General features: G+C 48.0%; 1 protein-coding gene across 8 annotated transcripts in view; it reads left to right on the top strand.

The window, feature by feature from the left end:
* LOC138296309 (zinc finger protein OZF-like) overlaps positions 1 to 14,193 on the top strand; it is a 145,759-nt gene that overhangs the window by 62,517 nt on the left and 69,049 nt on the right. The window lies entirely within an intron of this gene.

Here is a 14,193-nt window from a genome sequence, read left to right as displayed (position 1 = left end):
AGAAACTCCACCATGTTAGTCCCCTCGACCCCCTCAGGGAGACCCACCACGCGAATATTGTTTCTCCTGTTTCTGCCCTCTGCGTCCTCAGCTCGCCGTTCGAGCTTCGCCACTCTGTCTGCCAGAGAGGTCACCTCCGCTGATACTTCTGCTTGTTTTGGAACAACTTCCTCTAGTGTTGCTTCTGCCTCCTTTACTCTGTCGGCCAATTTGTGGTGGTCGGCTCTCAATAGCCCAACCTCTATCGCCACCTGATTAATGTCACGCTGTAGAGTGGATTTGGTGTCCTCAATGGCACCCAGTATCTTGTCCAGGGTGTCCTGAACCTTGGTTTGTGACTGGCTCTGTGTGGTCAGCTCGTTGTCCGCCATTGGTATCAGTGTCATGGGTTCCATGGCTTTGTTCTTGTGTCTGCCCTTGGAGGGCATTGGATATGCAGAGGAGGGCGTCTCAGCGAGGCCGGCGAGCTGCACAGGTAATTATGCTGCCTGCTGTTGGCCTGCTCGTTCACCCAATCTGTTGCCGTCAAGATCTCAGGTTCTGGTCGCTCTAGGAGGAGTCTCAGCCACCAAGCCAGTCATCTCCAGCTCGTTGGGCCACAGTAAGCAGGTGCGCCCAGGATCCTCGATGTCGCCGTGCAGCTCGCCTCCGCCGAGCGTCCCCACCAGCGGCGTAGTCGGTAACAAGGTGGTTTGGATCGGGTCGGGGGCGGCGCCTCCCCCAAGACCGCGCCGCCCTGCGCGGGAGGGGCAGCCGCGGCAGGCCCCCAAGGCCGCGCCGTCTCCAGTAGCCAGGAGGGACCCCAACGATGGTGCGCAGTCTAAAATTTCGGATGATAACAGCAATCAGCACGGGGCGGACCCTCGCCGCCACACCCCGCGACGGGCGATCAGCGTCCAACTTGAACCGTCCTAGGCACAGGGGGCCCCCCCGCCACCATACAGGGGCCACCCGGGCAACGGCAGTCGCACGGCCCCCAGGGGGCACAGGAGAAGCGGGCTCCCTATCAGTCCTCCTCGGGGCGCCTCTTGTCCCCTTGTCTCCTCACCGTCCGTGCCCCCGCAGCCGGGAAGCACCAGGCCACGTCTCCCGGGTGGGAGGCCAATTTCACTCCGTCCGGCGCCCCCACTCGGCACTCCGATCTGCCCCTCACACCTCGGGGCGGGCCCGCGCACAGCCTCCGCGCCCGGCGCGGCACGCCGCACGTCCCAGGACCGCGGCCGCAGCCCGCCAGCAGGCCCCCGGGCACGATCCCCGCCGGGCCACACGAATCCGCAGGGGGCCACCCCCGGGGCAACGGCCCCTCGCCAGTGGCCCCACCCGCAATCGCCGCTCACCTCCTCCTTCGCTCCGAGCCAGCGGCACCTCAATTCAGCGCGGGGTGGCCCCGCCCGTCAGCTAGGCCGCAGCCACTCCGCAGCCCCGATCAGCCCCGGGAACCCAGGCGCTCACCCCGGGGGCCAAGCCGCGCCGCCACCGTCTCCCCACGTCTTCAGCAGTCGTTCCGCTCCACTTTGAGCGCGACATTGCCCGCCCCAGCGCGTCTAGGCATACGTTTGAAGTCGGCCCCTCCGGAGCCGAGCGGTTAAGCGTGCGCCATGCTCAGCTCCGTGGCCACGCCCCCCTATTGGCTGATTATTCTAGTGAATGGTTGGAAGCTCTCCCTGTAGCAGAGTTTGTTTATAATAATACTGAGCATTCAGCTCTACTTTGCTCACCATTCTATTTCTTGCAGGGGTATCATCCAAGAGCTATACCCATTTTGTTAGAAGATTCCCTGTTGCCTACAGTAACGGATAGACTAACGAGGTTAGGTGACATACAAGACAAAGCCAGGAAACATTTATTAAAGTACAAGGAAAGCATGAAAACACAAGCAGACAAACACAGGTCTGAGGCCCCAATGTATAAAATTGGTGACAAGGTATGGCTCTCCACAAAGAACCTAAACATAGAGGGATCCCGAAAGCTGCAACCACGTTTCATTGGACCCTTTAGTATAACTGCCATAGTAAACCCGGTAACAGTAAAATTAGATTTACCAAAAGAATATCCAGTACATACTACATTCCATGTGTCCTTGCTTAAGCTGTACAACTCAAAAACCCGACCTGAACCACCACCTCCACCCATACCAATTAAGGGAAATCTGGAATATGAAGTGAAAAGCATAAAAGACTCAAAAAGAATTAGTGGACGTCTGTTTTATTTAGTAGAATGGAAAGGATATGATGAATCTGAGAATTCATGGGAACCAGCATCATATGTACATGCCCCACAGCTGATTAGACGGTTTTATTTAAAAAATCCAGGAAAACCCCGTCCTGTAGGAGGGCCTTTGAGGGGGGCAACTGTTAGGGTTTGTACACAGCAAAGAGCATGTCCCCTCTCACTGCACTAGTGGGTTCTGTAATAGCTCCCTTTTAAACTTACTATTGAAAGCCTTTCTTGTTATCTCACCTTCCCCCCCCCTAGGCTTCTGTGTATGTTGTTTATTGTGCTGTTTTGTTTACACATTGGGCCTTGCTTTTACCAAGGCTTCTTTAAAATACTCCTCCCTAGGCCATGTGTTAATCCAACTCATTTGTATAATAACTGAAACTCTGCACACCTTTCAAGAACATGTGCAGCATGTGAGGACCACACCCAGCTCTTCAAACCACACCCAGCTCTGCACACCTTCCAAGAACATGTGCAGCATGTGAGGACCACACCCAGCCCTTCAAACCACACCCAGCCCTGTCTATAAAAGGCATCCCCCGAGCCTCACCCAGTGCTTGTGCTCGTCTACCTCCCGTTTACCTGAGAACAGATCCCTCGGCGCTGGCACTCCTGCTCTTTACAGACTTTCATTGACTTCAATGGGTGCAGCTTCTGGCTCTTCCTTCTTCCGGTTTCCGGTTCCTCCTTGCTTCAGCCTCTCTCCTATGAGTAACCTGCAAAAGAGAAAGAAGACAAGGTTAGACTGATCAGTATCTCTTGCCAGCAACAAGTAAGTGCAAAACCTTTTATTACCTGAAAGAACTTTGACAACAATTTCTGGATTCGTGTATAGACAATTTGAAACGAAATACCTTCCACGAACATTGTGATTCAAACTCTTTGTTACAAGAATATTTTGCAGAACTTTGTGAAGCAAACATTGTTTTTTCTCATGGAACTTTTAAGAATCGAACAGTGGAAACCATTAACAGCAAGGCAAACAGTAAATCAAGGACTTGCACAAATTACATGCTGTATTTTGATGTAAAAGTACAGTATTTGTTTTATAAAAGATTCTGGAAATATGGGAAAAGTGAGTCTGCTATTGGGAATTTAGGCTTTAGTTATATTATGATGAATGTTTGATATTGGTAATTCTGATAACGGTATTTGTTTAATGTTTTAGAAGCTTTACAGTAATAGAAAACACATTCCAGAGCAGTAACACATTCCAAACTTGGAAACTAGAGACCAGGATCCAAGAGGTACTTTTAGAAGAGAATTTCTAATAAATAAAGGGATAGTCAGGAACCCATTTAGGAATAGGTTGTACTTATCTGTTCTTTGTTTATGTTTCATTAGGCACCAGTTTCTACAGAAGTCAGAAAGGGCCGCAGATTTGTGCAGCACTTCAACAGTGGAAACGCAAGAACAATGTTGTCTCTCTTTTTTATTTTATCCACTTCCCCCCTTCCCTTGAGCTTCTGTTCTTAGTGCACTGTTTTAAAAACTAGTGTGCTGGAACAAGCAGTTTCAGGGTGGGGTCGGATTGTCTTCAACCTCCATCAGAACTGAACAAGAACTCAGGTGAGCTGGGCTTTGACAGAAGCACAAGCCTTAAAAAATTTCAGTTCTGGTGGACGATGAATACCGGGGAAGAAATAGAGGGCATTGACGTCACGGATATGGCGCAGGCCCTAAATGAGGACTTGGCTCATAATGAATCAGTGTCTGGCATCTTGCAACATATGCAAGAGGAAATAGAGAGATTAAAGATGGAGAATACCTCTTTAAAACAGGATTTAAGCAGGTATAAATTTAGGGGATCTCAGTGGAACACAGCTTCTACGCCTTTGTTTAAAACCTCCTCAGAGACAGGGGCGCCATCAAAACATACAACTTTGCCTTCCCCAGTTGAGGTTACTGTTAATGTTCCTAATCTTGTGCCCTTAGCAGCACCTGAACGTTTTCATGGAGATGGGCTTTGACAGTTACATTGTTGTTGGACTTTTAGGGTCTAGTCTCGAAAGACCATCACAGGAGAGGATTGAAAATGTCAGTGAACCTGCTTTGCGTGCTGATTGAAGAATAACATCTCTATCCACATAATTGATCACTTGGGCAATGAACGGGCAAGGTGGGGCACCCACAGGGGGATTCACAGTTAAAGCTAGGTGCTCCCGCTCAATTATAAAGCAAGGTGAGACCTCTGTTACAAGCACCCAGCACTTTAACCAATCAGACATAAAGGATGTAAGCCCAGTCCACTCCGCCCCCTCGGGAATACCCACGATGCGTAGATTGTTGTGCCTCGATCTGCCTTCAGCATCCTCCACGCAAGCCTCCAAGTGTCCCACCAGTCATTGTAGGGTCTTGAGGCTGGCTTCATGAGAGATGACTGCATCCTCAGTCTCAGAGACTCTAGTCTCCACATCCATGACCCTGTGTGCATTGTTTCGTAGGTCTTTTCTAATGAGGGCCAGGTCTACTATTCATTCTCCCATCTTGCCCTCCATTATATCTTTGAGCTCTTGAATCACTTGCAGAATTGTAGGATGGAGGAGGTCTAGGGGCCCTCTGCCGGCAGAAGGCCACCCCCTGCTGCACCGGCATTGTCCACTGGGGCCATCTGTTCTTGCCATGTCAAGTCCGGTGGGGGCCTCCGAGAAGGGCAGGTGCCGACAGAGAATCAGGGGGATGCTAGCTGGATGGGCGCACCCCACAACACAAATGCAATGGTCACGTGGAGTTGAACACTCAAGGTGACACCCTCCTGCCAGCCTCAGAGCACACTCATTCAGATGTCTGCCTTTACCCCGTCCGAGGAAGGGGATCGCAGAGTCACACAAAGTGCTTGCTGTCCACCGAAGCAATGCAACCTCAGTCCCAGGCACTGCATCCCCACAGCCCCCTCACAGACATTTCAGCAAAAGTCTCTCAGTGGTAAACCCGCATGGAGGAGACCCCTAATTCTAGCCTCAAATGGGACCAACATATCCAAGGCAAAGTGCCACGTGGCACAAATGTACTGCTGACTGTGGTTTGACCGTGACCAGCCCCACAGATATCACAGTTCCATGAAAGGGCCTTTTCATGCTTTGGGTGTACCCCTTGCAGTTTGCCGCACTGTGGGTGGGGGGAGGAGGGTCATATGCAGCAGGAGAAAGCAGTCCTACGCCATACACCAAGGGCCTACAAGCAGGCAGCCAGGCTGCCCAACAGTGCAGCTGAAAAAGTTGGAAGGGACCAAAAAGCCCCTGGGTCTTCCTACTAACCCCTGCGCAGTCCGATCTTCAGAAGTCATCATGGCTTCTACTCATGCCCAGCACAGTGTCCTCTCAGCAGCCCCAGGGACCCGCCATAAATCTGGAGCTGAGTAATAAGGGACCATGCAGGGATCCCTAGGCCACCTGCAGGCTCAAAAATTTACATGGGGTGGGAGGCAGCCCTCAAGCCAGGCCTCTTTGCTGACTGTAGCTCCAGAAGTGCAGAGTTCTGCGGTCCAGTATGAGTGTTGATGTCAAGCCCCGGGTCGTCCATCTCCTTCAGCCAGGCATTTGGTGAACATGAACGTCTGAGCGCCACCCAGAGTCACACGAAGGCCCTGTGACTAGTAGCACCTCTGTGCTCTCCAGACTAGGCCCAGGGCATGGTCCGCAGCACCGGTGGACTACCAAGCTGCTCCAACCCCGACAAAGCTGCACAAGGGTGTCATTCGGGGCCCTCGCAACCAAGCCGCCCATGAGGCCTCAGAATGTGTCACCGTTGCAACTCCGATACGCCACCAGGCAAGGTTTTGGTCCCTCTGCAGCACAGCTTCGGAAGTCTTTGGCAGCAAAGAAGATAGCCGCCGTGTCTCTCCTGGTTGGACTGGCATGACCAGAGGGTCTCAGGAATGCTCAAGTGGGGTCAGGATAGGCACCAGAGGGACACCGCCCAAACTGTTGATACAGGACCACTCACCTGAAAAGCAGGATGTCTGCAGGGGCGATGGTATGCCCTCGACCTCTTGGAACACCTCTCAGCACTTCCTGGTGGACACAGAAGCCCCGACAGGTGTCCCAAAAGGAAAGGGGGAATGGAAGAGAAATATATAAAACAACGCCAAGTCTTGCCGGTCAAGCCAGGCACCCTGTATCTTCGGGGGGTGGGGGCAGGTTGTTGTTGACAGAGTGATAGTAGAGTTAGTGCACCTAACTTCCTTGAAACTGAATCTCTCTTTCTGATATGGGCACGGGAGCGGTAGAAGAACACCGGGATTCTCCAGCATTTTCTTGGATAATAATAACTGTTGCCACAATTACTAACACTGCATTACCAAAAACCCAAACTGAGTACCATAATAATAAGTACTGCAACACTAGGGCTGGCTTCACAGAGATTCACTGTTGCACACTACAATTAGAACTGTGGTTGCACTTATCATGCACGAGAAAGACAAACAAGGGCATTCATTATATCACGTATAACTTTCCTGCATGCATAGGGTTAAACTAAAAGGAACAAAAACAATCCAAGCAATACAAATGTCCACTCTGGGTTTAAACAGTTAGGGTGGCACAGTTTGGTTTGGTTTCACTGTGTGTGTGGAAAAACCCTTCAAAAGCAAATTCCTCAAACCTGAAACACAGGTATGAACGACACAATTTAAATCGAAGAGTTATGCTATTAGAGAAAGAAAAGTCACATAAATGCTCTTTAAAAATTGCACTGTCACTTTTTGTAGTACTTGGGCTCAAGCAGATTTCCTACAATAATAATGTAGAATGTTCAGAAATGCATTTGTCTCTTCAAGATAAGCACTCTGCCAAAATACGAGATCTGAAATACACCAGCTGTTCTAGGAGATCGCGGCGCTCAAAGAACAAACTCCCTGGAGAATACTAGTCACTTAGCTGCAGTCTTTTCCGGAGAGCTTGAGGAATGCCTGGTGTCAGCTGGTACAGGAACGAAGAAAAGAATTGCCTCAAAAGTCCTGAATATGAGGGTGACAGCAGGGGCTGGATTGCCAAATCAGATGCTGAGATCAGGAAGCAAAACAAAGCCAAGCAGGGAGGCATGCTTCACTCTGCTATTTATAGCCAATCAAGAAAGCAGTTGAGTTTCCACATGTGGATGAGTCACCACACCCAATTAGAAGCACATGTCTACACCACACCTAATTAGAAGCTCAGATAGGCAAACAAGCATTGGTAAAACAAGCATTGATAAAACCCATTGTATAACACAGCGCATTATGTTTACTTAGAAACATGAAGGTTTAACCAAAAACAGAGATATGATTTAACCCTAATCCCTGGGGATACTGACAGATAACGCAGGAGCCACCTTGGGGATTCCTGACACAGACAGGCTCGAATCAGGCTGAAATGTCCTGAAGAGCGGGCAGCTGAAGATGGATGGTAGGCTGCGGCAGAGCTCTACAGAGAGCGACTGCCATATTCGGCTCCAAAGCCACACACCTTTATGTGTATTTTTACTGTTGATTGTTGTTATGGTTTTTGAATTTCGGGCTTGATCACATGTTTTAATTGTTTTGTTATGTCTTGGTATGCTCTCCCTTTTTCTTTTCCCTATTAGTTTAACCCTAGCCTTTGACAGTTTAGAATCTTTAGTTGGAAGGTGACTTAGAATGTTGGCTTCATTAAGCATTCAACTGAGGAGCTATTTGGAGGCATTCTACCTCAGAGAAATAAATATTTTCCGATTTACCAATGTGTACTCTTTACTATACCAGGTTTATTAACTTTACACAAAGCATACATACGGTTTTTACAATGTTGACAATTGCTCTTATTTCATTTTCCTTCTTTTACAAGAGTAGCATATTTCCTTACATCATTTTATAATCGTGTAAATGAAAAAGCAAATTTGTGAGTCAGATCTTCACTGTGCTTGCCTTTCAAACTTTATTTCGCTATGTTTCCATTTGCCTGTAGACATAGAAGCTTCCATGAAATAAACTGTTCTAAACTTTCATTCAGGAAAATTAAAATGACATTCATAACTTGATGACTAATTATTGTACAGAGATACTGATACACATATTGGCTATTACAGCAAATGCATAGGGAAACTGTTTTTGTGAAGACAGGCTTAATTTGGGTCAGTGGCAACAATGAAACCAGCTAATCTTTATTCCTGAAACAGGAGGCTTGCATACCACTCTCACTCCGTGTCACAACGCCAGCAATTCCCTGTGGTATACACTACTGCCTTACTGTTTTATCTCCAAATGATTTGAAACAAACAAATTAAGTCAGCCCACATAATTCATAAAATCAAACATATTTCCACATAAAGTAGTTAAATAATTGAAGGGGTGGCACACCTTCCATGGAGATCTGTGTGTTACCTTGTGGTCACAAGTTCCAATCTTTTTAGATCTAATTAAGCCATTCATCCTATGGATAATTTGAGTGAAGTTGCAATCAGTGAAGATGATGGATAGTAGTTACAATTATATGAAATTGTAAAATGAGGTGGTCTTGGTCACATCCGCGACCAAAGTGGCAGCACGGCACTGAAGCTGTGGCAACTGTGGGCCTGAAATGATGGATCTGATAGGACTCTGAAACATTGTTTGGGCATCGGTGCCCTACAACAGCACCTTGAGAACCCTGGGGCTGGCGGCATTCATGACTGGCCCCACGGATGAGCAGAGCTGCAAAGAACTCGATCAGCAACTGGAGGGCTCTCTTGGCCCACACCCATACTCGGGGCAATGCCATGGCCGATCATCGCTAGGGTCTTTGGCAGGTGCATGATATCGGCACACTCCAGTATCAGGGAGACAAGATCTTCTTGTTCCCAGACTTTACCATGGCCATCCAGGATGCCCGGCATGAATTTACCAACACTAAGGCACAGCTGTGCAAACTAGGACTTCGTTATGACATGCTTTACCCAGCCAGGCTCCGTGTAGATGTAGACAGAAAGGCCAGATTTTTTGACACTCTAGCGGAGGCCCTGGCATTGTGTAAACAATGGCCTGCGACCCTCTTGCCTCCTGGATTCACTTAACCAGATCACTCGCCTTCTACCTAACAACCTCCTGCCAGAATGGAACACTTCCCACTAGGATAAACCACACCGCTATGAAATGAACTGTTGGAAATGCCCTTTCTGCAGGGCCACCCCCAAACTTTTTGCCTTCCTCCTTCTATTTTTCTGATCTAATTTTTGCTAGCTTTAGGACTCTGCGCACTTTACCACTGCTAATCAGCGCTAAAGTGCATTTTCTCTCTCCCTATAACATAGTGACATTGGCTAATACCCAATTGGCATATTTAATTTACTTGTAAGTCCCTAGCAAAGTGCACTATATGTGCCCAGGGCCTGTAAATTAAATACTACTAGTGGGCCTGCAGCACTGGTTGTGCCACCCACATAAGCAGCCCTTAACCATGTCTCAGGCCTGCACTGCAAGGCCTGTGTGTGGAGTTTCACTGCCACTTCGACTTGGCATTTAAAAGTACTTGCCAAGTCTTAAACTCCCCTTTTTCTACATATATGTCACCGCTAAGGTAGGCCCTGGGTAACCCACAGGGCAGGGTGCTATGTAGGTATAAGGAAGGTCATGTACCTGTGTAGTGTAAATGTCCTGGTAGTGTAAAACTCATAAATTTGTTTTCCACAACTGTGAGCCCTGCTCCCTTCATAGGATAGCATTAGGGCTACCCTCATATACTGTTTGAGTGGTAGATTCTGATCTGAAAGGGGTAACCAGGTCATATTTAGTATGGCCAGAATGGTAATAGAAAATCCTGCTTATTGGTGAAGTTGGATTTTATATTGCTATTCTAGAAATGCAACTTTTAGAAAGTGAGCCGTTCTCTGCACTTAAATCCTTCTGTGCCTTACAATCCACATCTGGCTAGGTTAGTTGACAGCTCCCTTGTGCATTTCACTCAGACAACCCCAAACACAGGATGCTCAGTCACATCTGCACACATCTGCATATTGAATAGGTCTTCCTGGGCTGGGAGGGTGGAGGGCCTGACACTTACATGTCAAAAGACAGTGGCCTGCCCTCACACAATGGACTGCCAAACCCCCTACTGGGACCCTGGCAGACAGGATTGTACTAAAAGGGGACCTTGCGCACTTCTAAGTCACTCTTTGAAGCCTCCCCACACTTCTACGGCACATTTGGGTATTTAAACCGGGTCCCTGACCTACCACCTCAGACACTTCTTGACAAGATACCTACTGGGAAAGGAACTCTGAACCAGAACCTGGAATCTGCTAAGAGAAGCTGCCTAGCTGCCCAAAGGACTCACCTGACTGCTTTGCTGTAAAGGACTGCTGCTTTGCTGTTTCCCTGCTGCCTTGCTGCCCACTGCCTCTGCTGAGAAGTGTCCTCAAGGGCTTGGACTGAGCTTGCCTCCTGTTTCCTGCAGTCTCAGGGCCAAAAAGACTTCATCTCTGCAATCAATGCAGAGCCTGTGAAAAAATCACTGCATCGCAACCGGAACGACGCAGCCCGGCTCCTCAAGTGGAGATCGACGCAGCACCAGCGTTGCGACCTGAACTTCAACGCACGGCCCACCAGATCGACGCATCGCTGAGCAGGAACGACGCAGCCTTACTTCCTGCGAGATAAATCGATGTAGCGCCTGCCATGCAGCAGAAATTCCCCTGCATCGCCCACCTGATCGACACAGCTTCTGTGACTTCATCCTACACACCCAGGATTTCTCCACATCGTCCCGGGGGCGTCCAAATACCCTGCAACACGAAGAGGATCAAAGCCTGTTCGCTGGAAATCGACGCAAAGCCCTTGCTGCGTGGAAAAGCATTGGTGCATCATCTGTGTTCACCCAGAGAAAACGCTGCACACCTCCTTGTTTTCAACGCATCTCCTCCTCTACGGTCCCGTGTGGTTGATTTAGATACAAACCAGGTACTTTGTGCTTCAAGAGACACTTATTGATTTATAAGAACTAAAGACTCTATTTATCATTACAAAAGTGATATTTCAACTTGTATTTATCAAACCTTGAGCATTTTGACCTTAATCTACTCATGTAAATATTCTATATTTTTCTAAATCTGTGTTGTGTATTTTTGTGGTGTTATACTGTGTTTACACATTTCCTTCTAAGTTAAGCCTCACTGCTCAGTGCCAAGCTACCAGAGGGTGAGCACAGTATAATTTGGATTGTGTGTGACTTACCCTGATTAGAGTGAGGGTCCTTGCTTGGACAGGGGGTAACCTCACTGCCAACCAAAGACCCCATTTCTAACATTAACTAACCGTAAGACTGACTGTAAGGGCAGCGATACCCTAGCTCTCATGCCTCATACTTTTGCAGTGGCTGAATTAGACTGTCTTTCATATATCATATTTTAGGCAACTTGAGCCCATCACAGATCTCATTGTCCAACAGACTCTTCTCATTACCAGGCCCCTTCGCCTTGTCATTGCCACTACCCTCAGACTTTACACCATGGTTGAACTGGGGTCATTGCTCTGCTCCACTTGGAGTTTTTGCGATCCACTTTGTTTATTTTCCCCAGGTGTGGGTGGGGGTTGTTTCCTATTGAGTTACTTGTTTATTATTATGTCCTATTATTGGTAACCCACAACACATATAGACCACACCTGGCACGCTTTAATCCCTTTATGTCACCCGTACATGTCTACCCATGATACTCAACACCCATTTGCTGATGCCAATTTCATGTCTTAGAACATCTGAGGTCTTAATAACCCTCATAAGGGAAGAACAAGTGGTGCAATACTTGCGGCAGCCAACGCCACAACATCAACATTGCTTTCCTGTACGAAATACATTTGGCACCTGGACCATCTCACGGGTTTGCTGCACTTTGGGGTACACACCATTTCTTAGCTAGTTACAGTACGTATTCATGAGGGATGTGCCCCTTGGTGCTCACAAATATACTGTTTCAGCCATATGCTACCCTCACTGATGAGGGGGCAGGTATGTCTTAGTAGCAAGCCATTTGGTGGGTCATTGCATGTTCTTGGCTAACCTTTTTGCCCCAAACACCGATGATCCAGCATTCTTTTAGGTGTTAAAGATCCTGATCAACCATATAGACGCAGACCATATAATACTGGGAGGGGATTTCAACATGCTTCTCGACCCCTTGTTAGACACCACGGGCTGGAAAACTACAGGGAAATCTCACTCACTCCGCACACTGCGACACATGTTTCCTCAAAGACTCCTGGCGCTTGTGGCACACCACCTCACTGGCCTACACCTTTTATTCAGTGCCCCACAACACATGGTTTGCGTTGACTACTGGTTGATATTGACCATGGGTACAACATGGATTCATAATGTCACACACCTCCTACGGACACTCTCCGACCATGCCCATGTGGTACTGACCCTGCATATCCCAGTCGTAGGGGAGATGAACATCAGTAGCAGTTTTTTTTCCAGATATGGCACTCCATGACAAATTATTTCTTACAGAACTCCGCGCTGCAATCCTTGATTATTTCACACTCAATAAAGACTCCATACAAACCAAGGCTTCACTCTGGGAAGCCTTCAAGGCATACATCAGGAGTGTATGTATTGGTAAGCACTTTAGAGTCCTGCATGGCTTATGGAGGAGCCTGTCATGCGTGGAGAAAGCATTAGCAAATCTAGACCATGCAGAAGCATAGTGCCTCTCTGAATTGGACGCCCATCGCCAGGCTACACTATTGGCAAAATTCCTAGAGCTTGCGGAGTGTGAAGCCCACTATCTCAGGAAATAAGTAAGAGCATGTCGTACAGTTAGTGGGAGAGACCAGGTCGATCACTAGCTAGACTAATATGACCGCCCAGGGGGACATCGTATATTGCAGAATTGCACTGCTCGGATGGCACTCACGTTACGGACGCAGTAGGCGTACAGGCAGAACTACTCAAATACTACTCCCACCTATACTCCACACATGTGACCAATGATCCAACTGGTAGGAGAACATATCTCGAAGAAGAAGCCATGGTCTGGCTCACTACTGCCCAGCAACACTTTCTCAGTAAACCCATCTCTGCCTAGGAAGTCACAGACCATAGACTCTATGATTGGCTCTAAAGCCCCGGACCTGGATGGCTTCACAGGCTCTTTTTACAAGGCCTATAAACATGTGCTAACACCATACTTCTTTGCTATGTCTTCAGATGCAACAGAGGCTGGTGGCTTCCACCCACTTTATGTAAAGCAGTACCCACATTACTCCTCAATCCAGGCAAAAACCCACAACAGTGCGGATCATATCAACCAATCGCTCCTAAACTTTGATAATAAAATCCTAGCCAAAATACTTGCCACTCGCCTTGTGCTCTTCATGGACCAAATTGTATCCCCAGCTCAGTCAGGATTTGTTCCACACCACTCTACTGCCCCAAATCTAAAGACCCTATTCTCGGTCCTTAACAGAATCGCTCCCACAGTCCCCGCTGCTGTTCAATTATTAGGCACGGAAAAAGCTTTTGATTCTTTAGAGTGGTCATTTTTGCATGCTGTACTCCATAAAATGAGCTTCCAACAATACTTCTCCTCCCTAATCACATTACTATGCTCCCAACCAACAGCCCATATTAAGACAAATGGCACGCTATCACCCCCTTTGTAATCACTATAGGGTTGCAGCAAGGCTCCCCTCTCCCCCATTGCTTTTTATAATAGCGATGGATCCCTTAGTGAGACATCTACAAGGGAAACATCTCCATAGAGGCTTGCAATTCCAGCTGGGCCTATTACTTCTTTTGCTGTATGCAGATGATAGTCTCTTTTTCATATGCCAGCCAGCTGCAAACCTAAATCCAATACTTCATGAGGTGGTCCGCTTTGGACTATTTTCCCTTTTTCACATTAACAGAACCAAATCTGACCTCTTTCCATTCACAGCAGCTACCACCCAGTGCATTTTGAATTTCCTCTGGCCTGGTGTGAGGACACCATCAAGTACTTGGGCATCTATGTCCACCTGAGCAAAAAACAGGTGACATGCTTGAA

Source organism: Pleurodeles waltl, chromosome 5, assembly GCF_031143425.1.
Source record: "Pleurodeles waltl isolate 20211129_DDA chromosome 5, aPleWal1.hap1.20221129, whole genome shotgun sequence".
Classification (NCBI taxonomy): Eukaryota; Metazoa; Chordata; class Amphibia; order Caudata; family Salamandridae; genus Pleurodeles; species Pleurodeles waltl.
This window is presented reverse-complemented; position numbering and strand designations above follow the sequence as displayed.